This window comes from Mobula hypostoma, chromosome 21 (genome assembly GCF_963921235.1).
Source record: "Mobula hypostoma chromosome 21, sMobHyp1.1, whole genome shotgun sequence".
Taxonomy (NCBI): domain Eukaryota; kingdom Metazoa; phylum Chordata; class Chondrichthyes; order Myliobatiformes; family Myliobatidae; genus Mobula; species Mobula hypostoma.
In genome coordinates, this window is record NC_086117.1 from 47,978,182 (window position 1) to 48,004,157 (window position 25,976).

A 25,976-nucleotide genomic window follows, 5' to 3' on the forward strand; every position below is an offset into this window, starting at 1 on the left:
TTTGTCACTGCCCAAAATACTGGAGGCATAAGGGGTAGTAAACATAGAATACACACGTTTTGAAAGAGCAAGGTCCTTTTTGACTCTGTCAGTGGCAACGGAATTCCATTCACTCCTCCAAAATCTTAACCTGATAGGTCCAAAGACTGCATTAGAGTGTTTCCCTGGTAACAGACAATTCTAAGAACTGAACTCATTGCTTATGTATTCTAAATTAATTAGAATTGTGGGTAATATACTGGCATTTATTAACAATTAGTTGACAAGACAAAAAACAAAGTGGGAATAAATGGATCTTTTTCCAGGCAGCGGCTAGTGCAAACGCTGCTGGGATTAGTGTTTGAGCTGTTGCTACTCAGCATGTTATCAAAAACTAAGATAAGAGAACTAACATCTCTGAGCTTGTAGATGACACAAAAATTAGAAGTAGGGGAGAGAGCACAAGTTGTGAAGAAGTTGCAAAAAAAAAGCTCCAGTTTCCATTAGACAAGTTAGATGAGTGGGTAAAAGCAAGGCAGATGAAATTTAACTTGGACAATGTAGAGTTACACACATTGTTTTTAAAAACAGAGTAATAGCTTGTAAATTCAAAAGGTGATAGACTGAGAAGTGGAAGTTGAAACCATGACCTCAGTCACTGAAAGCAAACATCTAGAGTGCAGAAAGAGGTTTAAAAAGGGAAACAATATGTTGACCTTCTTCGCAAAAGATTTGAGTGCAGGAACAATGATACCTTGCCACAGATGTTTGGGGTCTTTCAGAGTTGTGTGCATATTTTTTGCTCTCCACATCCAAGGTGGGAAGTACTTTCTCAGAAGGGAGTGCAACAAAAGTTTACTGGACTTCATCCAGAGACTGGCATACAAGGAGAGAGTAGGGTGGTCAGGCCCATGTTCATGAGGTTCAAAGAATGAAAGGAAATGTCACTGGAAACACTTAAAAGTTCCAACAAACCAGACAGACCAGTTCCGAGCAGGAGATTCTTGGTGACTGGGGAGTTCAGAACCAGCAGTCAGAATCTCAGGAAATGGGGTGTGCCATCAGGAACTGAGAATATTTTTTTTTACCCAAGATGTGGTAAACCTGTGGTATTCTCTATCACAAACAGGGAACTGAAATGGAATTCTGGGGTATCTTTCCACTGACCCAAGGAACGGTATCAACTGTTTGAATTCCACGGGCTCACATCTTATAACCTGTAATCAAACAAACATTTCTCCAAATTGGCACAGTAGCGTAGCAGTTAGCATAACGCTTTTCAACATCAGTGATCAGGGTTCAATTCCCACTGCTGTCTGCAAGCAGTTTGTACGTTCTCCCCGTGACGGCGTGGGCGTGCTCTGGGTGCTCTAGTTTCCTCTCACATTCCAAAGACGTACGGGTTAGGGCGAGTGAGTTGTGGGCATGCTATACTGGCACCAGAAGCATGGTGACACTTGCAGGCTACTCTCCGCACATCCTCAGACTATGTTAGTTGTTGACACAAACAATGCATTTCACTCTCTTTTTCAATTTTCAATGTACATCTGACAAATAAAGCTAACCTTATAATCAAATAATCCTATCATACATTTCAAAAAGAAACTGAATCTAATGGTGATTTGAACACAAACACAAAGGCAGAAACAGATAAATTCACTGTTTCTTCCAGCTTTCAAGGTACAGGCAAATGTTTCGCAACATTATTGATATTTTCAATTCAGCCCATCCTCTGTACCAGCAATGAAATTCCTTCTCATTTCTGTCTATGTTTTATTCCAATGTTATAATAAAAAAAAAATCAGCTTTCAATGAACATACAGTCTGTTGATCTGGATAGCAAAGTAGCATCAACTAAAAGCTAAACATGAACAAGCATAATTGTCTGTGTTTACCACGCATTTTCATTTATGATTTCCATTATAAAATGTTAGTCTGTCTAATGGAATACAATATTCATGAATGTCTCCATTTGAACTAGTAAATTTTCCTCCTGGTGAGGATTACAGATTGAAATTCCTGGAAGAACTTTATATTTATTAACTATTTTTTGTTACAGAGGGTTTCCTGTTGCATCTGTGTATCTGAATAGGAGATAATGATGAGTGAAAGGATGCAACATTTTTTTTGGTTGAGAAATCTACTGATGATTTGAAAAAGAGGCTACCACATTTCCTGGCTCCTGTGAATAGAGTTAATATTTCAGCTTGATTAAGCTTGAACATTAAATCCGTTTCTTATCTCTATACTAGATTGCTGCAGTTGCTGCTTTTATTTTGGAGTTTTCACCCCTTCAGAAGGTTGTTTGAGTAGATAGTATTGCATTCAATAAGAACGCAAGAAACCACAGACCATGGCATGATACTCAATCACCAAGCCTTCTTGCTCACAAATCATGTTCCATCAGCTCTGCTGTGAAAAGGAAACTAATTTAGTTGCTGGTGTAACAATCCAGGAAAATGATGAGAAGAAATTTAAATACCACCTTTGGGAAGGAAGGAGGGATAAATAATATGAGGAAGACTGGACAATAATATGGAGGTATCAATGGAAGTGTACCAGTTCACAGAAATGGAGGGAGTTCATGTGGAAAAACTTGATAAGATATTTTATTACACCCTCTCAGAAATCCCATGATAATAGCAAACCCCTGCTTGCTGGAGAAATTGTGGAAATCAAAATGCAAACCATTATCGTATTTTCTGGGAATACCCCGTTATCAAAGACTATTGGAGTGGGATACATAATGCCCTACAAGACATCTTTAAATGTGAAATACCCTTAGAGAGTAAGACCATATATTTTGGGGATATACCTCAAGAATGGTTGAAAAGAGATAAGTATTTAATGAATGTACTGCTGGTGGCTGGTAAAAAGACCCTTACCAGGAAATGATTATCACAGGAGAGCCCAACTTTAAATGTGTGGATGGAAATTAACAATGGACATTTACAAAATGGAGAAGATAACAGCATCTGTTAATCACAAGTTGGAACAATTTTATTCATACTGGAAAAAATGATTCAACTACATAACACCTCATAGGCCTGATTTTATTCTCACAAGTCAATGAATATGTTGTAAAAAAAATCACTCCATACTCTGTACGTAGTTTTCTTCTTTCGATTGTTCTTTCTTTCCTCTCCCTTCTATAAGTGAATACCTCAGATAAATATTATGTGGAGATTTGTGACAAATATGACCATATGATATATATGTACAGTATCTGAAATACATCTTATGGAATGTTTGATTATGAAATTCAATAAATAAATTACAAAGGAAATGTAACATTTGGTTAAACTGATATTATGTACAAGTAAAATCCCAACAAGATTATGAGTTGTCTTTAGAGGTAAATCTGGCTAAATGATTCCAGGCAAACAGTCAACAACACTTCCAAATGGTTCTATAGGCCGCTCAGTTCAAGACATTTAGAGATGGTTTATAATAAGAACCTTGAGAACAAGGCACATAGACCACAAAAGCAATATCCTTTGCTGAGGTTGTATCTCCCCCCTTGAGGTTGTATTCTGTGGAATTGCCAAAAAACTTCCCTGATTTAGTACCAGTTTGTGTTTCTCAGACCATGTCCACCATCCCCAGGTGGTAACAGCAACCCTGAGAAGCTGCAAAAGTTTGGGCACCCCTGGTCAAAATTTCTGTTACTGTAAATAGCTAAGGGAGTAAAAGATGAACTGATTTCCAAAAGGCATCAAGTTAAAGATGACACATTTCTTTAGTATTTTAAGAAAACTGTTTTATTTCCATATTTTACAGTTTCAAAATAACAGAAAAGGAAAAGGACCCGAAGCAAAAGTTTGGGCACCCTGCATGGTCAGTACTTTGTAACACCCCCTTTGGCAAGTATCACAGCTTGTAAATGCTTTCTGTTACCAGCTAAGAGTGTTTTCAATTCTTGTTTGGGGGATTTTCGCCCATTCTTCCTTGCAAAAGGCTTCTAGTTCTGTGAAATTCTTGAGCTGTCTTGCATGCACTGCTCTTTTGAGGTCTATCCACAGATTCTCCATGATGTTTAGGTCAGGGGACTGTGAGGGCCATGGCAAAACCTCCAGCTTGTGCCTCTTGAGGTAGTCCATTGTATATTTTGAGGTGTGTTTAAGTTCATTATCCTCTTGTAGAAGCCATCCTCTTTTCATCTTCAGCTTTTTTTTTTAAACAGATGGTGTGATGTTTGTTTCCAGAATTTGCCAGCATTTAATTGAATTCATTCTTCCTTCTATCATTAAATGTTCCCCGTGCCACTGGCTGCAACACAAGCCCAAAGCGTGATTGATACAACCCCATGCTTAACAGTTGTAGAGGGGTTCTTTTCATGAAATTCTGCTCCCTTTTTTCCTCCAAACATACCTTTGCCCATTGCAGCCAAAAAGTTCTATTCAAAAGGTTCAAAGGAACACCTAAACAAGCCTGATGCATTTTGGAAACAAGTCCTGGGGACTGATGAAGTTAAAATAGAACTTTTTGGCTGCAATGAACAACCTATTTTCTGCGAACGCTGAGAAAAGTGAATCTCCCACCCCCCCATCCTCACCACATTCTACAGAGGTTGTATTGAGAGCATCCTGAGCAGCTGCATCACTGCCTGGTTCGGAAATTGCACCATCTCGGATCGCAAGACCCTGCAGCAGATAGTGAGGTCAGCTGAGAAGATCATCGGGGTCTCTCTTCCCGCCATTACAGATATTTACACCACACGCTGCATTGGTAAAGCAAACAGCATTAAGAAGGACCACACGCACCCCTCATACAAACTCTTCTCCCTCCTGCCATCTGGCAAAAGGCACCAAAGCATTCGGGCTCTCACGACCAGACTATGTAACAGATTCTTCCCCCAAGCCATCAGACTCCTCAATACCCAGAACCTGGAATGACACCAACCTACTGCCCTCTACTGTGCCTATTGTCTTGTTTATTATTTATTGTAATGCCTGCACTGTTTTGTGCACTTTATGCAGTCCTGAGTAGGTCTGTAGTCTAGTGTAGTTTTCGTGTTGTTTTACGTAGTTCAGTGTAGTTTTTGTATTGTTCATGTAGCACCACGGTCCTGAAAAACATAGTCTTGTTTTTACTGTGTACTATACCAGCAGTTATGGTTGAAATGACAATAAAAAGTGACGACTTGAAAAGAGCAGTGCATGCAAGATGGCCCAAGAATCTCAGAGAAATAGAAGCCTTCAGCAAGGAAGAATGGGCGAAAATCCCCCAAACAAGAATTGAAAGACTCTTAGCTGGCTACAAAAAGCGTTTACAAGCTGTGATACTTGCCAAAGGGCGCGTTACTAAGTACTGCCATGCAGGGTGCCCAAACTTTTGTTTCGGGCCCTTTTCCTTTTTTTGTTATTTTGAAACTGTAAAAGATGGAAATAAAAGTTTTCTTGCTTAAAATATTAAAGAAATACGCCATCTTTAACTTTATGTCTTTTGGAAATCAGTTCATCTTTTACTCACTTAGTCATTCACAGTAACCGAAATTTTGACCGGAGTGCCCAAACTTTTGCATGCCACTGTATAGATGAAGTCAGTATTTTAATGTGTGCATAATATTGCAATAAAACATCTGAGCCTGGGATCATTGGTCTATTGCATGTGTTTAGGGATCCATATCTTCTCCACAGTTCCTAATACAGCTGCCCTGCGTTGCAGTCTGCAAGGTGATTGAATGGGGATTGAACTATGAACTGCCTGTGCTGTAATAAGCAGCTTAACTGTTAGCTCTGCTTAAATTGTTTTAGCATCATGCTGTTGGGACAGTAGTAAATGCTGTTCAAATGCAAATGCAGTTTGAAAACTAAAATAAATACTACTGTTGCATTCAAGCTCACTTTTAATGTTTATACAACCTTGGCATCCTTGAACTTGGTGAATCTTTTCAGAGCAATTTCCACTCACTCCATGCCTAAACCTTCTCCACACTTTTGGAAGCAGACAAGATCTTAAAATTCAAACTATACAACTCCTGCCAATAATAACGGTAGTACAAACAGACCCCAAAGACTATTATTTATTCATGGTTTCTCATAACAATCTTGCCAAGACAAATAGGCTTCAGTGCAAATTTAGATTAATTCAACCATGCTGTTTGCTTTGATAACTGTTCATCACAGAATGATGGAAATATGGCACGAGATCAGGGACAGTTCTGGCCACATTAACCAGACTCTTATTGCCTTACAATCTTTTCACATTATTTTCCCATTTTCATACTTTCTAATGACATAGAGAATGCCACTTTGTTCTTCAAGTCCATGCCAGCTCTCAGAACCAAACTACCATTCCTGTTCCTTGCAACCTATGATTTCTCAGAAACCCAATGACTCCTCTGATTTTCCTGCAACCATGCTATGCAGGGAACAATGTACAATACCTAATTAATTTACAGGCACAGCTTTAGAAATGTGGGAGGAAACGGGTGGCAGAAAAACCCACATGCTCAGAGGGAGGAAAAAAACCCCACAAAGTTAGCGCCAGAGGCCACAAGCAACCCTGTGTAGCTGGAGCTGTGCAGCAGCAATATTAACTGCAGCCCCACTGTTAGTCTTAGGACTGGATATTGTGCTACTATGTGTGTACACAATAAAGTACTGCGTTTCCCAGTGTGTGACGCAGGTGGTTAATCCCAGAACCAAAAGTGACGTTGGTGAGCTGGTTGCACACGACTGGAGTGTCCTGTAAATAACTGTTAGTTACGTCTCTAGTGAGAACAAACATAATTAGCTTGGGGCAAGTTTTAATGGGCGAACAGTGGAGGTTGCTAGGTTTGAAGCTCATTCACAGGTAGATTGACACACTGCTGGCCTATGAAGTCATAGTGGGCAATAACTTTTTAGGGTCCACGGTGGCTATAATGACTGTGGGCTTTTTAGTGCAGGGCTTACCAGTGCAAATAACAAGGGCAGTCTACCAAAAGAAATCAGAATCGGGTTTAATATCACAGGTGCAATAAATAATAAGTAAATGTTATTATCCAAGTGCATACATGTCATCACGTACAACTCCAAGATTCATTTTCCTGCTGGCATACCCAGCAAACCTGCAGAAGAGTAACTATAACAGGATCAATGAAAGATCAACCAGAGTGCAGAAGACAAACTGTGCAAATGCAAATATAAATAAATAGCAATAAATAATGGCAACATGAGATAATTGGATAAAGAGTCTTAAAAGTGGGATTATCAATGGATGGGTAAGTGAGCGTAGTTATCCCGTTTTGTTCAAGAGCCTGATTTCTGAGGGGTAGTGACTGTTCTTGAAACTGGTTGTGCCTATCCTGAGGCTTTTATACCTTCGTCCTGATGGCAGCAGCGAGGAAAGAAAACGGCCTGGGTGGTGGCGATCTCTGATGATGGATGCTGCTTTCCTATGACAGCGTTTCACGTAGGTGTGCTCAGTGATTGAGAGGATCTTACCCATGACGTACTGGGCCGAATCCACTACTTTTTTTTTAAAAATAGGATCTTCCATTCAAAGGCATTGTACCAGGCCACGATGCAGCCAGTTAATATACTCTCCACTGCACAAGAGTTTGTCCAAGTTTTAGATGAACATGCCAAATCTCTGCAGACTCCCAAGGAAGCAGACACGCTGCCTTGCTTTTTTTTGCATTTGCATTGATGCATTGGGTCCAAGACAGATCCTCTGAAGTTACACCTAGGAATTTAATGTTGCTGACCCTTTCCATCTCTGATTCTCTGATTCCCCGACGAGGACTGGCTCAATGGGCTCTGGTATCACCCTCTTGAAATCTACAATCAGCTCATTGGGCTTCCTGGCATTGAGAGAGAGGGTGTTGTTATAGACCATTCAGCCATATTTTCCATCTCCCTCCTGTATGCAGATTCATCACCACCATTGATACAGCCCACAACAGTGGTGTCATCAGCAAACTTGAATATGGTATTGGAGCTGTACTTAGCCACACAATCATAGGTGTAAAGCGAGTAGAACAGGGGTCGAAGCACATAGCACTGGGGTGCACCTGTGCTGATGGAGATCATGGAGGAGACGTTGTTGCCAATCTGAATGGACTGGGGTCAATAAGTGAGGAAATCCAGGATCAATTGCACAAGAAGGTATTGAAGCCAAGGTCTTGGAGCATATTGATTGGTTTTGAGGGGATAATGGCATTGTGCTGACCTCTAGTCAATAAAGAGAATCCTAATGTATATATCTTTACTGTCCAGATGTTCCAGAATTGAGTGAAGAGCCAATGAGGTGGCACTTGCTGGGGACCTGTTGCTCCGGTAGGCAAATTGAAGTGGATCTAAGTTGCCTCTCAGGCAGGAGCTGATATGTTTCAACTTCCACTAAGAACTAGATAAACAATAAACTAGTAGTGCAAAAAGAGCAAAGTGAATTAGTATGCATGGGTTCATTGCCCATTCAGAAATCTGTTCCTAATACAGAGTGGATGGCTTCAGTCTTCTGTATCGCCTCCTCGATGGTAGCAATGAGAAGAGGGCACATCCTAAGTGATGGGAGTCCTTAATGATGAGGCATTGCCTTTTGAAGATGTCCTCAATACTGGGGAAGCTAGAGCCCATGATACAGCTGGCTGAGTTTGCCTCTTCCGATCCTGTGCAGTGGCCCCTCTATACCAGACGGTGATGCAACCAGTTAGGATGCTCTCCATGGTACATCTGTAGAAATTTGTGAGAGTCGTTGATAACATACCAAGTGCCCTCAAGCTCCTAATGAAATTTGCCTCCGTCAGATTTTGTTTTGTAATTGCATCAGTATGTTTGACACAGTATAGATTTTCAGAGATATTGGCACCAGGAATTTGAAACTGTTCACCTTTCCCACTTCTGATCCCCCAGTGAGAGCTGATCTGTGTACCGACTTCCCCTTTCTGAAGTCTACAGTCAATTTCTGTGTCTTACTGATGTTGAGTGCGAGGTTGTTGTTGTGACACCACTCAACCAGCTGATCTATCTCACTCCTGTACGCCTCCTCGTCACCACCTGAAATTCTGCCAATAGGTGTGTCATTGGCAAATCTGTAGATGGTGCTTGAATTGTGCCTAGGCACATGGTCGTGGGTGCAAAGAATAGAGCAGTGGACTAAGCACACATCCTTGAGGCATTACTGAAGGCAGTACATTCTCAACTAATGGAAAATGTCCATTACAACAATGCATCCAAAATCATACAATGTGGTACCATCAATTCTTAAAAGGTTACAAAGAATCTAAAAAGGATGTTCCAGCTCTGGGCATAATGAACAAGTGTCCGGAGGATTCAGCAGAATTGGTGTTTCAGTGGGATAAGTGGAGACAAACGCAGAAAATTTGGTGACTTGAATTTCCGATACGTACATGGACAGCAGGGGTATGGAGGGAAATGGTCCTGGTGCAGGTTGATGGGAGTAGGCAGTTTAAATGCTTTTGGCATGGACTAGATGGGGCAAAGGGTCTGTTTCTGTGCTCTACTTCTACACAACTCTAAAATTCTGTAAGTATTTAGCAGTTCAGGGAACCTTTACGGAGAGAGAAACACAATGTCTTTTTTTCTCATTGGTTATTTGTCAGTCTTTGTTTATGCAGTTTTTCATAAATTCTACTATGGTTCTTTATTTTCCCGAAATGCCTGCAAAACAAATGAATATACGGTGACATATACATACTTTGCTAACAACCTTACTTTGACACAGACACAACAACTTTCACTGTAGCCTTTCATTACAATCAGATAGTGTGTAGGGGCTGGTCACAGAGTTGTACAGCATAGAAACAGGTCCTCAGCCCATGACATCCATGTGTTCAAACTTCTGAGTTCAAAGTGGGCAACAAAAAAAAAATAGGAGTGAAGTTGATGGAGTGATTTGGAACCAAGGAAGAGAATAGAAAATTCAAAACATTACCAGAGAGGATTCCTATGCCGGTCAGTAAACACTAGGTCAATGAACGCACAAGACTACCTGCATGTTAAATTTTGGATTAGCTAGGTTTACAGAGATTTAATGATTCAGAGAGCATCTAGACCAGGGGTTCCCAAACTTTTTTATGCCATGGAGCCCTGTCAATAACCAAGGAGTCCGTACATCCCAGATTGGGAACCCTCAATCTAGACAGTCAAGTCTAGAGATAACCAAAGTATGGATGTGGGTTCTTTAGCAGGTGAGCCAAGGATGAAGGCAAGCAGTGTTCTTCATTGCAATCATTCCTGGAGAAGCTAGCACAATTAGCAAACAGATCGGCAGTGCTGCCCTCACCTACACCCAGGAGGTGTAGGCTATATTCCCGCAGACTCAGTCCATACAATTTCATCAAAAGCTGTACAGCATCTTCTGCTAGTTAATGAAAAGAGCCCAGTCTATAAAAAGTGATTCAACTTTCTGCTTGACACATATCCTCCAATCAGAAATAGTCACAGTTTTAACAACACTCAGTACTAATCAAATGTTCCAAACTGAAGGAGTTTCCGCGTTTGATCATATAATCTGTAATATCGATATATTATAATATAGAAGGTGCCTTATCAAATTTGTACAACTAAAAATGGAAAATAATACACATCTTAATCCTCTAGATTTCCATAGATTATTACAAATCATTTTTCATGCAACTTAATTATATACTGTTTCAAAATTAACATATCATTTTCTAATTAGTTTTACTTTCAAAGAATAAAACTAATTATAGTACCTCAATATTGCAGGATATCATATGAAATCTGTATTGCAAAATTTTGAAAGTAGCTACATTTAAAATTTGAGTACAGGCCTGCTGTGACATTTGGTCTTTTACACAAAGACTTTGTTTTACAGTAATGACTGCACTGTTACTGCCAAGTTAAATAACACCATGAAAAACTCACCATTCTCCATAAACACCAGCAATGGTTCAAAGAACATAATTAACTGTGCCTTCATAATTTAATTAGAGGTGCAATAATATAACTTTATTGAGTGTTTTAATATCTAAAAATGTGCTTTGAAATATTATGCTAATATTAGCATGCTCCTTATTGTGCATCTTCATTAAACATTGATTTACTTTGGATGTATTAGGTTGACTGGTAAACTGGTGAAAAACTCAAGTATTTTATACAAGTATCTCAATAAGTACTTCATGGAATATACCATCAATGTGCTGAAATTCAAAAGTATCAGGGGACAGAAGTGGGCGTCGTGGCTCGTGCTCAGTAGAAGGCAGTTCGGAAGGGATGGATTGTAAGGAGGATCTCCTGGTGGACTTGCTCCTGGGCCTGGCTAAGATGGGCATTCATGGGTCCAGGTGGCAGAAAGTGGAAGGCACTGCCTGCCCCTATTCCGAGGATATGTTTGTGCCCAGCTCTCCTTAGAGCGAGAGTACGCAGTGGCAATCAGTACACTGGGGCACTTCCAGGAGCAGTGGGCCTCTCAGGATGTTGACTGTTTAATAGATGGTAGTAACCATATCTTAATCTGAGTGTACTCAGTCTTGTAAATACTGACTATCTGTACCTTGTGTGATTGTTATGTAAATAAACTTCTATAGTTCGTTAAAGAGAGAGAAGGTGAAGGAGCAGATTCACAGGTTCAGTAGGTGCAGCAGGAGACGCTATTGCAGGACAAGTACAGCAACTGTTTATTCACAAGCAAGCAACGAAACTTCACTCACATGCAAGTCGAACAAGCACTCATCCAAGACACCCGAACGATTGAAACTACAGCATTAAGTACTCACTACACTTGTTAATCTGTCCACGTTACACAGCAAGATTAAACGAGCAGTAAACAGCTATTTAACCAGGTGTGCTTCCAAAACAAGCCCCTCCACTTATTAACTGCAACACACCTTCTAAATGGTTACTCTAGTGCTGTCTGCAGCTCAGAGCAAAAAAGAGAGACATACACATGTGAGTTCACCTTTATACACCTGAGGACCAGAAGCCAATTGGTATCACAACGCATGACCTGGGACCAGAAACTGGAAGCTGACCAATGGAATGCTGGCTACACACCTCAGGAAGGAACATCATTAATCAGCACAGTGGAAGCGACTTCCGGAACAATTTTCCATCCGCAAATAAGCTAACCCTCCACATAACAGAAGGTGCTTGGAAAGCTGAAAGCTCTGGAGGTAGATAAGTCACCTGGGCCAGATGGACTACACCCCAGGGCTCTGAAAGAGGTAGCTGAGGAGATTGTGAAGGCATTAGTAGTGATGTTCTAAGAATCACTAGATTCCAGAATGATTCCAAAGGACTGGAAAATTGCAAATATCACTCCACTCTTCAAGAAGCAAGAGAGGCAGAGGAAAGGACATTAAAGTGTCAGGGAAGATCAAGGATGAGATTTCAGGATACCTGGAAGCACATGATAAAAATATGCCAAAGTCAGCATAGTTTCCTTAAGGGGAAATCTTACCTAACAAATCTGTTGGAATTCTTTGAGTAAATAACATGCAGGATAGACAAAGGCAACTCAGTGGATGTTGCTTACTTGGATTTTCAGAAGGCCTTTGATAAGGGGCTGCTGAACAAGACAAGAGCCCATGGTATGACTGACTGGCAGAAGACAAAGAGTGGGAATAAAGGGGGCCTTTTCGGGTTCGCTGCCAGTGACTAGTGGCGTTCTGCAGGGGTCGGGATTGAGAATGCTTCTTTTCACGTTATATGTCATGATTTGGATGACAGAATTGATGGCTTAGTAGCCAAGTTTGCAGACAATACTGAGATAGGTGGAGGGGCAGATAGCGTTGAGGAAGCAGAGAGTCTACAGAAGGAATTAGACAGATTAGGAGAATGGACCGAAGTGGCAGACAGTGTAGGGCAGTGTGTGGTCATGGACTTTGGTACAAGAGATAAAGGCATGGGGAGAGAATTCAGAAATCAGAGATGTAAAGGGACTTGGGAGTCCTCGTGCAGGATTCCTTAAAGGTTAACTTACAGGTTGTGTCGCTAGTAAGGAAAGCAAATGCAATGTTAACATTCATTTTGAGAGGACTGGAATACAAGGGTAAGGATGTAATGCTGAGGCTTTATAAGGCATTGGTCAAACCACACTTGGAGCATTGTGAGCAGTTTTGGGCCTTTACCTGAGAAGGTACATGGTGGCATTGGAATGTATCCAAAAGAGGTTCATAATAGAGTTGAAAGAGTGCAGAGAAGGTTTACAAGTATGTTGCTGGGACATGAAAAACTCAGTTACAGAGAAAGGTTGAATAGGTTAGGACTTTATTCCCTGGAGCGTAGAAGAATGAGGGGAGATTTGATAGAGGTATATAAAATTATGATGGGTATAGATAAAGTGAATGCAAGCAGGCTTTTTCCACTGAGGCAAGGGGACAAAAACACCAGAGGACATGGGTTAAGGGTGAAGGGGGAAAAGTTTAAAGGGAATATTGGGGGGGGGCTTCTTCACACGGAGAGTGGTGGGAGTGTGGAATGAGCTGCCAGACGAGGTGATAAATTTGGGTTCTTTTTTGACATTTAAGAATAAATTGGACAGATACATGGATGGGAGGTGTATGGAGGGATATGGTCCGTGTGCAGGTCAGTGGGACTAGGCAGAAAATGGTTCGGCACAGCCAAGAAGGGCCAAAAGGCCTGTTTCTGTGCTGTAGTTTTTCTATGGTTTCTATAATAATATTTTAAGAAAGCAGGAGATTGGGGCTGAGGGGAAAATTGGATCAGCCATGATGAAATGGCGGAGCAGACTTAATGGGCCAAATGGCCTAATTCTACTCCTATGTCTTATAGTCTCATTAAAAGGCCTAGACAGAGTAATGTGGTTAGGATGTTTTCTGTAGTGGGGTAGTGCAGGACCACGGGCATGGGCTCAGAATACAAGGATGTCCCTTTAGAACAGAGATGAGGAGGAATTCCTTCCTTCTGAGGAGGGTGGTGAATCTGTGGAATTCACTGACACAAATAACTGTGGAGGCCAAGTCATTAGAAAAATTGAAAGCTGAGGTTGATGGTTTCTTGACTAATAAGGGCACAAAGGTTACGGGGAGAAGGCAGGAAAAAGAATTGGAGAGGAATGGAATAATCACTATGATGGAATGGCCCAATTATGCTCCTATGGCTTATGGTCTTATAATAAATTCTAAAGTCTGTTTCTCTAGGAGCGACCTTTACAATCTCCTCAAACAAGCAGGATTTCCCAAGTTATTTTTATTCAATCTTGCACATTTTTTAGTCAGTAGTCATTTTACTAGGTACACCTATACATCTGCTCACTAATGCAAAAATCTAATCAGCTAATCATATGGCAGCAACTCAATGCTCGAGAGCATGCAGACATGATCAAAGAGGTTCAGCTGTTGTTCAGATCAAACATCTAAGTGACTTTGTCCCTGGAATGCCTAATAAAATGGCCACTGTGTGCACATTCCAAAACCATTAAGTCTTCATACTCACCGATAAATTACTTCTTGGAAGTATAGCTTTCTGATCAGTGCACAAGAACTTTTAATAAATAGAGTATACTTAAAACCTCTGAGAATACTTGATTAGCCTCTATTTTGGTGTTTAACACTTACATTGAGAAATCATGGAAAAGGAATAAGATTGCATAGATTGTACAGATGAGGAAAATACTAATTGGAATGTGTTAGTCATAAATTGAGAATAAGAAACTGATGTTATTTTAACCAAAATAATCAAGGTTCAGAGAAGTACTAATGGTGTTTATAATGTTAAACTACATGAATTTAAAATATCTAAAAAAAAAATTGGGGTTGGGAAGTGATTGAAGCACGGGAGCAGCCCATTCTACAGTATGTAGCTGCTGCTGCCTAATTTTTTCTTAATTTTATCCAGACCTTTTTAAAAATGGTGTTTCAGTGTGTCAAAAAGTAGCTTGAGCCTCCAGGTGCAATATCTTCTTGCTCTTTCAGATTGTATCATCTCAAGCTGTGTGCGTTAGCTGAGGATGCTTTGAAATGGTTGATGCAGGTTTACACTTGCAACCTTACTGGCCCAGACCCACTGAAGATAGTTCTCCAGTGCTGTTACCAATTAAGCACAATAATACCGAAAGGTGCAGCTGAGTACAGCAAAGCATGCATCATCTCACTTTACTGGAGCACTACAGGAAAGGAATCCTATATCCCTTCAATCAGTGCATTTTCCACACAAATGTGCTGGGTTCTCCACTATTCAAGATACTTAGCTGATGAAATAGAAAGCAGCCTCACAAAATTTGCTGATGACACAAAGATAAGCAGCATTTTAAGCAATGTGGAGAAAGAACAAAATTACAATAAGATTATTAGGAGATTAAACAAATAGACAGATTGTAGTGAATGATTTCAATTTAGGCATATTTGAACCACAAAAGGAACAAAATACAATGCATCCTCCACAGGATGAAAGGTTAGAAACAATAGAGGTACAAAGAGGCTTAGGGGTTTATATACAAGAGCAAGGTGAGGTACCAGAGGATAGCCGATGTGGTTCTGCTGTTTAAGAAAGGCTCTAAAAATAAACCTGGAAATAATAGGTGACTAAGCTTGATATAAGTAGTGCGAAAGTTATTGGAAGGTAATGGAAAGTTTTACAAGGAACCTTCCTTGTCTATCCAAATATAAGCATTTGGATAGACATGACTGATTAAGGATAATCAGTATGGCTTTGTGTGTGGTACGTCATATCTAACCAATATTATAGAGCTTTTCAAGGAAGTTACCAGGGAAGTGGATGAAGGCAAGGCAGTGGAGGTTGTCTACATGGACTTAAGAAAGGCCTTTGACAAGGTCCTGCATGGGAAGTTGGTCAAGAAGATTCAGTTGCTGAGCATTCAAGATGGGATAGTAAATTGGATGAGAGATTGACTCTGCGGGAGAAGGCAGAAAGTGTTAGCAGATGGTTGCCTGACTGGTGGCCTGTGACTAGTGGTGTGCCGCAGTGATCAGTGCTGAGTGTTGTTATTTTTCATCTATATCAATGATCTGGATGATAATGTGGTTAACTAGACCAGCAAATTTCTGAATGACACTAAGCTTGGAGGCATAGTGGAGAGCAAAGAAGGCTATCATGGCTTGCACCGGGATCTGGACCAGTTGGAAAAATCGGCTGAAAAAATGGCAGATGGAATTTAATGCAGACAAGTGTGAGCTGTTGCACTTCAATAGAACCAACCAGTGTAGGTCTTACACAGTGAACAGTAGGGCACTGGGAAGTGCAGTAGAACAAAGGGATCTGGGAATACAGTCCATAATTCATTGAAGGTGGCATCACAGGTAGGTAGGATTATTCAGAAAGCTTCTGGCACATTCGCCTTTAAAGTATTGACTGCAGGAGATGGTATGTTATGTTGAAGCTGTACAGGACACTGGCAAGGCCTAATTTGGGAGTATTGTGTGCAGTTTTGGTCACCTACTTACAGGGGAAGGTAAATAAGATTGAAAGAGTTCAGAGAAAATTTACGAGGATATTGCCAGGTCTGGAGGACCCAAGTCATAAAGAAAAATTGAATAGGTTAGGGCATTAATCCTTTGAACATAGAAGATTGAGATGAGATTTGATAGAGGTATACAAAATTATGAGGGATTTAGATAGGGCATGCAGGCTTTATCCACCAAGGGTGCAGCTACAACGAGAGGTCATGGGTTAAGGGTGAAAGGTGAAAAGTTTAAGGGGACCATGGAGGGAAACTTCTTCACTCAGAGGGTCATGAGAGTGTGAAGAGCTGCCAGCACAAGTGCTATACACAAGATCGATTTCAACGTTGAAGAGAAGTTCGGATAGGTACATGGATGGTAGAGGTATGGAGGGCTGTGGTCCAAAAACGGGTCGATGGGAGTAGGCAGTTTAAATGGTTTGGCATGGATAGATGGGCTGAAGGGCCCATTTTTGTGCTGTATTTTCCATGGTTCTATTAAACTGTAATAAACACGTAGAGATAATAATTTAAAGGCTAAAAAATGACTATAATGTAATGAAATACGTTACAGCCATTCTATACAGTTCGACCAAAGGATTTATATTTCACAGTAGCTGTACCAGAATGCAATTTGAAATGGTACTTAAATGTTATATTACACGGAACACACATAAAATGCTGGGGGAGCTCAAAAGGCCAGACAGCATCTATAGAAAAAGATTATAGTATACATTTCAGGCTGAGACCCTTCATCAGGACTGGCTCACCTGATGTGCTCACACAGACCCGCTACCACAGGACCATGTGCTCACCCAGACCCGCTACCACAGTGTCCACTGTAAACAAAAAATACTCTGCAGATGCTGGGGTCAAACCCGATGCAGATTGGGGGACTGCTTCGTCGAGCACCTCTGCTCTGTCCTCCACAATAGACAGGATCTCCTAGTTGCCACCCACTTCAACTCTGCTTCACATTCCCATTTAGATATGTCCATACATGGCCTCCTCTACTGCCATGATGAGGCTAAACTCAGGTTGGAGGAGCAACACCTCATATACCGTCTAGGTAGTCTCCAGCCCCTTGGTATGAACATAGAATTCTCCAACTTCCAGTAATTCCCTCCCCCTATCCCTATTTCACTCTGCCCCCTCCCCCAGCTGCCTATCACCTCCCTCATGGTTCCGCCTCCTTCTACTACCCTTAGTGTTTTCCCCTATTCCTTCTTCACCTTTTCTGCCTATCATAGTAGTTATACTTTATTGATCCCAAGGGAGATTGTTTTTTGTTACAGTTGCATCATAAATAAATAGTAATAAAACAATAATTAAATAGTAATATGTAAATTATGCCAGGAAATAAGTCCAGGACCAGCCTATTGGCTCAGGGTGTCTGACCCTCCAAGGGAGGAGTTGTAAAGTTTGATGGCCACAGGCAGGAATGACTTCCTATAACGCTCTGTGTTGCATCTCGGTGGAATGAGTCTCTGGCCAAATGTACTCCTGTGCCCAGCCAGTACACTATGTAGTGGATGGGAGACATTGTCCAAGATGGCATGCAACTTGGATAGCATCCTCTTTTCAGACACCACCGTCAGAGAGTCCAGTTCCATCCCCACAACATCACTGGCGTTACTATCCCCTCCCTGCTTCCCCTCCCACACCCCTTTATCTTTCCCCTTACTGGTTTTTCACCTGGAATCTAGCAGTCTTCTCCTTCCCACCCTTCCCCCACCTTCCTTATAGGGCCTCTGCCCCTTCCCTCTTCAGTCCTGATGAAGGGTTCCAGCCCGAAACATTGACTAATCGTTTCCACAGATGCTGCCCGACCTGCTGAGATCCTCCAGCGTGTTGAGAGCATCCACTGTACTCTTTTCCAAAGATGCTGTCTGGCCTGCTGAGTTCCTCCAGCTATTTTGTGTGTGTTGCTTGTGTAAGGGGGTTTTGTCTTTTATGTTACTGTGTAGGCTAATTAAAATGGCTTCTTTGCTATGTTATACTTGGGAATGCTTCTCTGTTATGTTAAACGCTGAGAAAGTTCTTGCGCTAGCAGCTTGTTTTGGCTTGGAGTGTGATAAGATTATGTTACGAACCAATTGGGATAGTTGTTATGTTTTTGGTGTATTTGAAGATACTGTATGTGTGGGGTTTTGGGGCAGAAGGCGGGAGAGAGAGAGACAGAAGATGGACCAGGTACTGTGATGTCCGCTAACGGGGTCAGACGCCGAGCAGGGCGTTCGGCGAGGAGAGGAGACGGAGACAGACTTGTGTGGAGCATCTGGTCAACCACCGTTGTTGGTCCCAGGCGGCCGGTCGAGGTGGTCCGAAGGGTCGCAGGGTGAAGATGAAGGGTCCTGAGCTCCAACTGTTTGTGCATGAAGAGATTGAACTTTGATAAGTGTGGCGCCTTTTATTTTCCTTTTATATTTTATTCTCTATTAATTATATAGTTCCAGTAATATCTATAAACTGTAAATCATTTAATCGTATCTGGTGTATTGTCTGTTATTTGAGTGGGGTGGGGTACATCACACAGCATCCACGCAAACTTATTACCCAGTTTGCTGGGGCCAAGGGCTGTTTCCTTAGACGATAGCGAGCCGAGCGACCCTGAGGCTGGCCGGGGGTGGGGGGTGGGTGCTACACTTAGATTTCCAGCACCTGCAGATTTTGCCTTGTTTGTTAAATTATGAGGAATGGCTTCCAAAAGACAGACATTTTCCTGTAATTTACAACGTTAAAACGTCCATTAAATCAACTTTCCAGGAAACATAGTTGGCTCAGCCAAGTAAATATCCTCAGTACAAAAGCAGGTTATTAAATGAGAATTCAGTGACAAATTATTTATCTTCTAATTCTACCAAGGCTTTGCATCATCTACAAAGCACAAATTGGGAATGGTGCAGATTATTCTTTGCTTAGATGTGTACAGCTCATACACACAAAAAAGAAATCAATAACCTCAGTACAATTCAATTAAAGTAATTTACCAGGGCTACTTCGACATCACCTCCCAAAATAACAATCCCTACTACTGAAAAGAATAAGGGTTGCACCTGCATACAAATACAATAATCTCCAATTTTCCCTTCAATGTTGCACACCTAGATTAGAGTAATTGATAAAAACATTACAAGACCATAAGATGAAGGAGCAGAATTAGGCCACTTGGCACACTGAGTCTCCTCCGCCACTTCATCATGGCTGATCCATTTTCCTCTCAGCCCCAATCTCCTGCATTCCCCGCTTCAACCTTCATGCCTTGACCAATGAGGAATCTATTAACCTCTGCCTTAAATATGCCCAGTGACTTGGCCTCTACCAGCCACATGTGGCAGTAAATTCCACAGATTCACCACTACCCATCTAAAGAAATTCCTCACTTCCATTCTAAATGAACGCCCCTCTATTGTGAGGCTGTGCCCTTTGGTCCTAAACCACCCCACCACAGGAAACATCCTATCCACGTACATTCTATTGAGGACTTTGAACATTTGATAAGTCTCAATGAGAATCTCTCCCCCCCCCGCCGCAAAGTCTTCTGAATTCCAGTCGGAAATGATCCAGAACCATCACTCCATCCTCAAACAGTAACCCATTCATTCCCAGAACCATTCTTGTGAGCTTCCTCCGAAACCTTTCCAATGGTAGCACATTCTTTCTTAGACAAGGGGCCCAATACTCCAAATGAGGGCCTACCAGTGTCTTATAAAGCCCCAGCGTTAGTTCCTTGCTTTTATATTCTAGTCCTCTTGAATTGAATGCCAACATTGCACATGCCTTCCTCACCACTGACTCAAGCTGCAAATTAACTTTAAGGAATCCTGCATAAGGAGTCACAAGTCCCTTTGCATCTCGGATTTTTTCCAATTTTCTCTCATTTAGAAAACATCTATGCTTTCATTTCTTCTAGCAAAGTGCATGACTATACACTTCCCAACGCTGTATTAGATCAGCCTATTCTCCATCTGCAACTCCCTGTTTCCTCAACACTACGTGTCACTCCAACTATCTCTGTACTGTATTGTCTGCAAACCTGGCCAAAAAGTCAACAATCCTTCATGCAAACCATTGACATACAAGGGAAAAAGCAGTCCCAAACCAGACCCCTGTGGAACACTGCCAGTCTCTGGCAGCCAATCAGAAAAGCTCCCTTTACTCCCACTCTTTGCCTCCCGCCAGTCAGCCAATCATCTACCCATGCTCATACCTTTCCTGTACCAGGGACTTTTAACTTGTTAAGCAGCGTCATGAGCAGCACCTTGTCAAAGGCCTTCTGAAAATCCACGTACACTACATCCACAGACTCTTCTTTGTCTATCCTCCTTGCTATTTCCTTAAAGAATTCCAACAGATTTGTCAGGCAAGACTTCCTCTTAAGGAATAATGCTTGACTTTGGCCTATTTTATCACCTGGCTCCAAGTACCCCGAAACCACATCCTTAACAATCAACTCCAACATCTTCCCAACCACTGAGGTGAGACTAACTGGCTTATAATTTCCTTTCTTCTGCCTCTTTCCCTTCTTGAAGAGTGAAGTGATATTTGCAATTTTCCAGTCTTCTGGAACCATGCCAGAATCTACTGATTGTTGAAAGATCATTACTAATGCCTCCACAATCTCCTCAGCACCTAATTCAGAACCCCAGGATGTAGACCATCTGTTCCAGGTGACTCATCTACCTTCAGACCTTCCAGTTTCTCAAGTACCTTCTCCCTAGTAATGGTACCTTCAATCACTTCTGCCCCGACACCCTCGAAATTCCAGCATACTGCTAGTGTCTTCCACAGTGCAAAATATTTATTCAATTCTTCCTCCATTTCCTTGTCCCTTATTACTGCCTCTCCATCATAATTTTCCAGTGGTCTGATATCTACTGTCGTCTCTTTTACTCTTTATATAGCTGAAGAAACTTTTGGCACCTTTTTAATATTATTGGCTAGCTTACTTTCATATTCCATCTTTTTCCTTCTTTACAATCTTTTTAAGTTGCCTTCTGTTGGTTTTTAAAAACTTCCTAATCCTCTAACTTCCTACTATTTTTTGTCCTATTATATGCTCTCTCTTTGGCTTTGACTTCTCTTGTTAGCTACAGTTGCATCCTCCTGCCTTTAGAATTCTACTTCTTTGGGATGTATCTATTCTAAACCTTCCAAATTGCTCCCAGAAATTCCAGCCGTTGCTAATCTGCCATCTCCCCTGCAGGTGTCCTCTTCCAATCAACTCTGGCCAGGTCATCTCTCCTTCCTCTAAAATTCCCTTTGTATATACGTTGTTGCTTTTCATGCCTTGTGACGCATCAGGTAGCATTTTTGGCATTTCCATAGCATTTGACTTTTTTTTAAAATGAGGCTGAGTTTAATATTAACAATATTCTTGTGGACCGACCGACCGGGGGCGGGGGGGGGGTGTTACTCACAACCGGAATATAGGTGATAAGTCATTTATAAGTGGCTAATAAATTCAATTTCGTTTCTAAAGGGGATTATCTAACGAATTTAATATTAAACACAGCGCACATTTTCCTCGCATGAATGTAGTGATAAGTGAATTATAACAGTGGTCCCAAACCTCCGGGCCACGGGCTGATACATTGCCGTGAAGAATGCAGCGGTAGAGCAGTGGTCGGAATGCACCCAGCCCGTCTTTAAGAAAAAATGCCGATATAAACAAGCTAATCGATTAGGTGCTGCCCGGCACGTAAATGCCGGCCCAGATCAGAGGCGATGCAATCGGCAATCGTCTCTGATCTGGGCCGACATTTATGTACCAGGCGGCACCTAATTAATTCGGTTGTTTATTCGGTTTTTTTTTTAAAAAAAGATGTGCTGGGTGCGTTCCGGCCACCGTTGTATTCTTCGCAGCCCGGAGGCTGGGGACAACTGAATTATAAGTCACTTACAAGTCAGTAGCATCATAACATTTTAAGTAACATTTGGCTATTAAACACACAGCACATATTTTCCTTGTATGAACATATAAAATCATTGCCACACACCAATGTTGCTGAATCAGTGGAAGCCCTGGGCTTGTTTTCCTGCAATAACACGGTCCCATCGAGGGGTGATGGGAGACAACGATACTCGAAGGGGGTTCCTTATGTCCAGCCTATTCCGCAATTTAGTTTTCGTTGTATTCATGACAAAAAACTCCACTTTGCAGTGATATGATGTTGGAAATGGAAGCAACGTTTTCAGTGCTTTCGTGGCTATCTCAGGATATTCAGCCTTGACTTTGATCCAGAATGCCGGCAGAGATGTTATGTCAAACATACTTTTCAGCCCATCGTCATTTGCAAGCTCGAAGAGTTGAACTTTTCCCCACGCTGACATGGAAGATTCACCGGAAACATTCACAAATGGGTCACGGACCCATTCCTTTGCACGTCTTGGGTCATTTGCGTCTTGGGTCATTTGCGTCTTGGGTCACTGATGACCTCGCGTGTGTTAAAGTTTAACAGTGGGCGTCACAGGGAATGAGGAAAGGTGCAGCTGACTCATATCGTTTCATATCACCAAATCATATCGTTTCCTCATGGCCCGCGGCCCAGTGGTTGGGAACCGCTTCCCTAGTGGGCTCAACCACAAGCTGCTCTAAAAAGCCATCTTGCAGGCATTCTATAAATTCCCCCTCTTGGTATTCAGCACCTACTTGATTTTCCCAATCTGCCTACATATTGAAATCCCCATATGACTATTGCAACATTGTCTTTTTGACATTCATTTTCTACCTCCCATTGTAATTTGTGGACCACATCTTTGCAGCTGTTCAGAGGTCTATATACAAGTCTCATCAGGGACTTTTTACCCTTGCAGCTTCTTAGCTCTACTCACAATGATTCTATACTTCCTGATCTTATATCACCTTGCTGAGGATTTGATTTCATTTTTTAGCAACACAGCCACCCCAAACCCTCTGCTTACCTGCTTGTCCTTTTGATACAATATGTATCCTTGGATGTTAAGTTCCTAGCTATAATTGTCTTTTAGCCACAATTCAGCAATACCCACAATGTCATACATATCAATCTGCAACTGTACTACAAGTTCATCTACCTTATTCCATATACTGTATGCATTCAAACACAGCACTTTCAGTCCTGTATTCATCACCCTTTTTCAGTTTTGACCCCTTTTACATTGCAACACATCCTGTTAACTACAATTTTGCCCTAGCGTCAGCCTGTCCTTGCTAGTAGTCTTACTACACACCGTCTCTGTTTGTAAACCAATAACTTCATCCTCAGCACCGTCAATCCAGTTCCCATCCCCTGCCTTATTAGTTCAAATCCTCTCAAACAGCTGTACCAAACCTGCCCACAAGGATATTGATAAAGTTTTCCCCTGTTCTACCTAGCTCCCTGAAACCTCTCTTCAGGACCTCCTCACATTTCCTATCTATGTTATTGGTGCCAGTATGTAACAAGATTTCTGGCTGTTCACCCCCTCCGTTTAGAATGTTGTAGATCCAATTCGAGACCCTGGCACCTGGGAGGCATACATACCATCCGGGTGTCTCTATCGCATCCACAGAATTTCATCTCTATTCCTCTAACTATGAAGAGGTACAGAGAGAAAAAAAGTCATATCTCAATATTTCAGATCAAGACCCTGCATCAGTGGAGGCAAAGTCTTTTTGAAGTAGAGGTTACAGAACACACAAGGGAGGCGACCGTTGCCGTTGACCGAAGATATTATGGGATGATGGACAAAGCCACGTGTATGAAGCTAGTTTACAAATTTGTCACTGGATAGTAGGCAAAATGCTTCGCTCCCATTCTTATTTTCTTTATGGCTTCATTCAACTATTTACATGTAACACCTTTAATTGGTATTCTGTATGGTACATGTGAAAAAGTAGAGTGTAGGATGAAATGCTGCATGTTATATGATTAAAACAAGGTTTTAACATGGAGATACACACACATATACCAGAGCAACTCAACAGGTCAGGCAGCATGCATGGAGGAAATTGAACAGTCAATGTTTCGGGCCAAAACTCCTCATCAAGGCTGGAAAGAAAATGAGCAGAAGCCAAAATAAAAAGGTAGGGGAGGAGGGAAGAGACCAAGCTAGCAGGAAGTAGACAAATCCAGATGAGAAGACATGGAGATTGCTGGCTTAGATTTCTCGCATGAGTAAGACTGTCCAGACATGCAGTCCTTAAGATCTATTACACTGGAAACACTCACACACAGGATACTGACTTTGAAAACCTTTGATTGAAAGCCTTTAGCTCCTAAGAATGAACATTTCCAATAATCTGCCTTGATCCAACCACACTGATGTCATGGCCAAGAAAAGTTATCAATACCTCTACTTCCTTGTTAATGCCCAAACAACAAGCACACATTTTTCTTTTGTTTAAACAACTTTACTTCCAATGTCTTCCTTCAATAACCAAGGGCTGCCATCTCTACATCCACCAATACCTCTTTTCCTACACACATGCATAACAGGGAGAGTGTGCATCCTAGTAAATATTTACATAGTCCAAATTTACAGAACTCAACATTCCTCACGAGGCCAAAAATATTTGGCATGTCCCCATTGATCCTTACTAATTTTCATCAATGTGTCATAAAAAGCACCCCATCTGGATGAATAATGGCTTGGCATTACAACTGCTTTGGCCATGACTATAAGAAACTGCAATGTTGTGGACACAGCTCAGCACATTATGGAAACTAGTCTCCCCTCCATGGTCTCTGTCTGTCTCTACTTCTCATTGCCTCAGTGAAGCAACCAGCATGATCAGGGTGAGGCTTTTCATTCCAGAACAAAGATGTCCTCCTCCTTCAAAGACAGGGGCTTCCCTTCCACCACCATCCACACTGCCCTCAACCGCATCTCTTCCATTTTGCGCATGTCTGCCCTTGCCCCATCCTCCTGCCACCCCACCAGTGATAGGGTTCCTCTTGGACTCACCTGCCACCCCACCAGCCTCCACGTCCAGCAAATAATTCTCCATAACTTCCGCTATCTCTAACAGGGTCCCACCGCCAAGAACAGCTTCCCTCCCCGCCACTTTCTGCAGGGATCACTCCCTACACAACTCCCTTGTCCTTTCGTCCATCCTCACTTCATCTCACTCCTGGCATTCATCCTTGAAAGCAGAACAAATACTACACCTCCACCCTGACTAACATTCAGGGGCTCAAACAGTCCTTCCAGGTGAGGCGACACTTCACCTGAGAGTCTGGTCGGCATCATCCGCAGGATCCAGTGCTTCCGATGCAACGTCCTGTACATTGGTGAGACCCGGGATAGACTGGGAGACCATTTCACCAGGCACCCACGCTCCGTCATCAGAAAAAGTGGGACCTCCCAGTGGCCACCCATTTTAATTCCACTTCCAATTCCGACATGTTAGTTCATGGCCTACTGTACAGTCGCGATCGCAGGTCTGGGTAATCTCCAACCTGACGGCATGAACATCGATTTCTCAAACTACTGGTAATGCCACCTCTTCCCCTTCACCATTCCCATTTCCCTCCCTCACCTTATCTCCTAACCTGTCCATCACCTCCCTCCGGTGCTCTTCCCCCTTTTCTTTCTTCCATGGCCTTCTGTCCTCTCCTATCAGTCTCTCCCTTCTCCAGCCCTGTATCTTTCACCAATTACTTTCCCAGCTTTAATTCAACCCCCCCCCCAGTTACACCTAT

At 41.9% G+C, this 25,976-nt stretch overlaps 1 protein-coding gene across 3 annotated transcripts in view; it reads right to left on the minus strand.

Annotated features, from left to right (window-relative positions):
• zgc:162952 (PKc_LIMK_like_unk domain-containing protein) overlaps window positions 1-25,976 on the minus strand; it is an 87,856-nt gene that overhangs the window by 60,651 nt on the left and 1,229 nt on the right. The gene's annotated exons all lie outside the window — the stretch shown is intronic.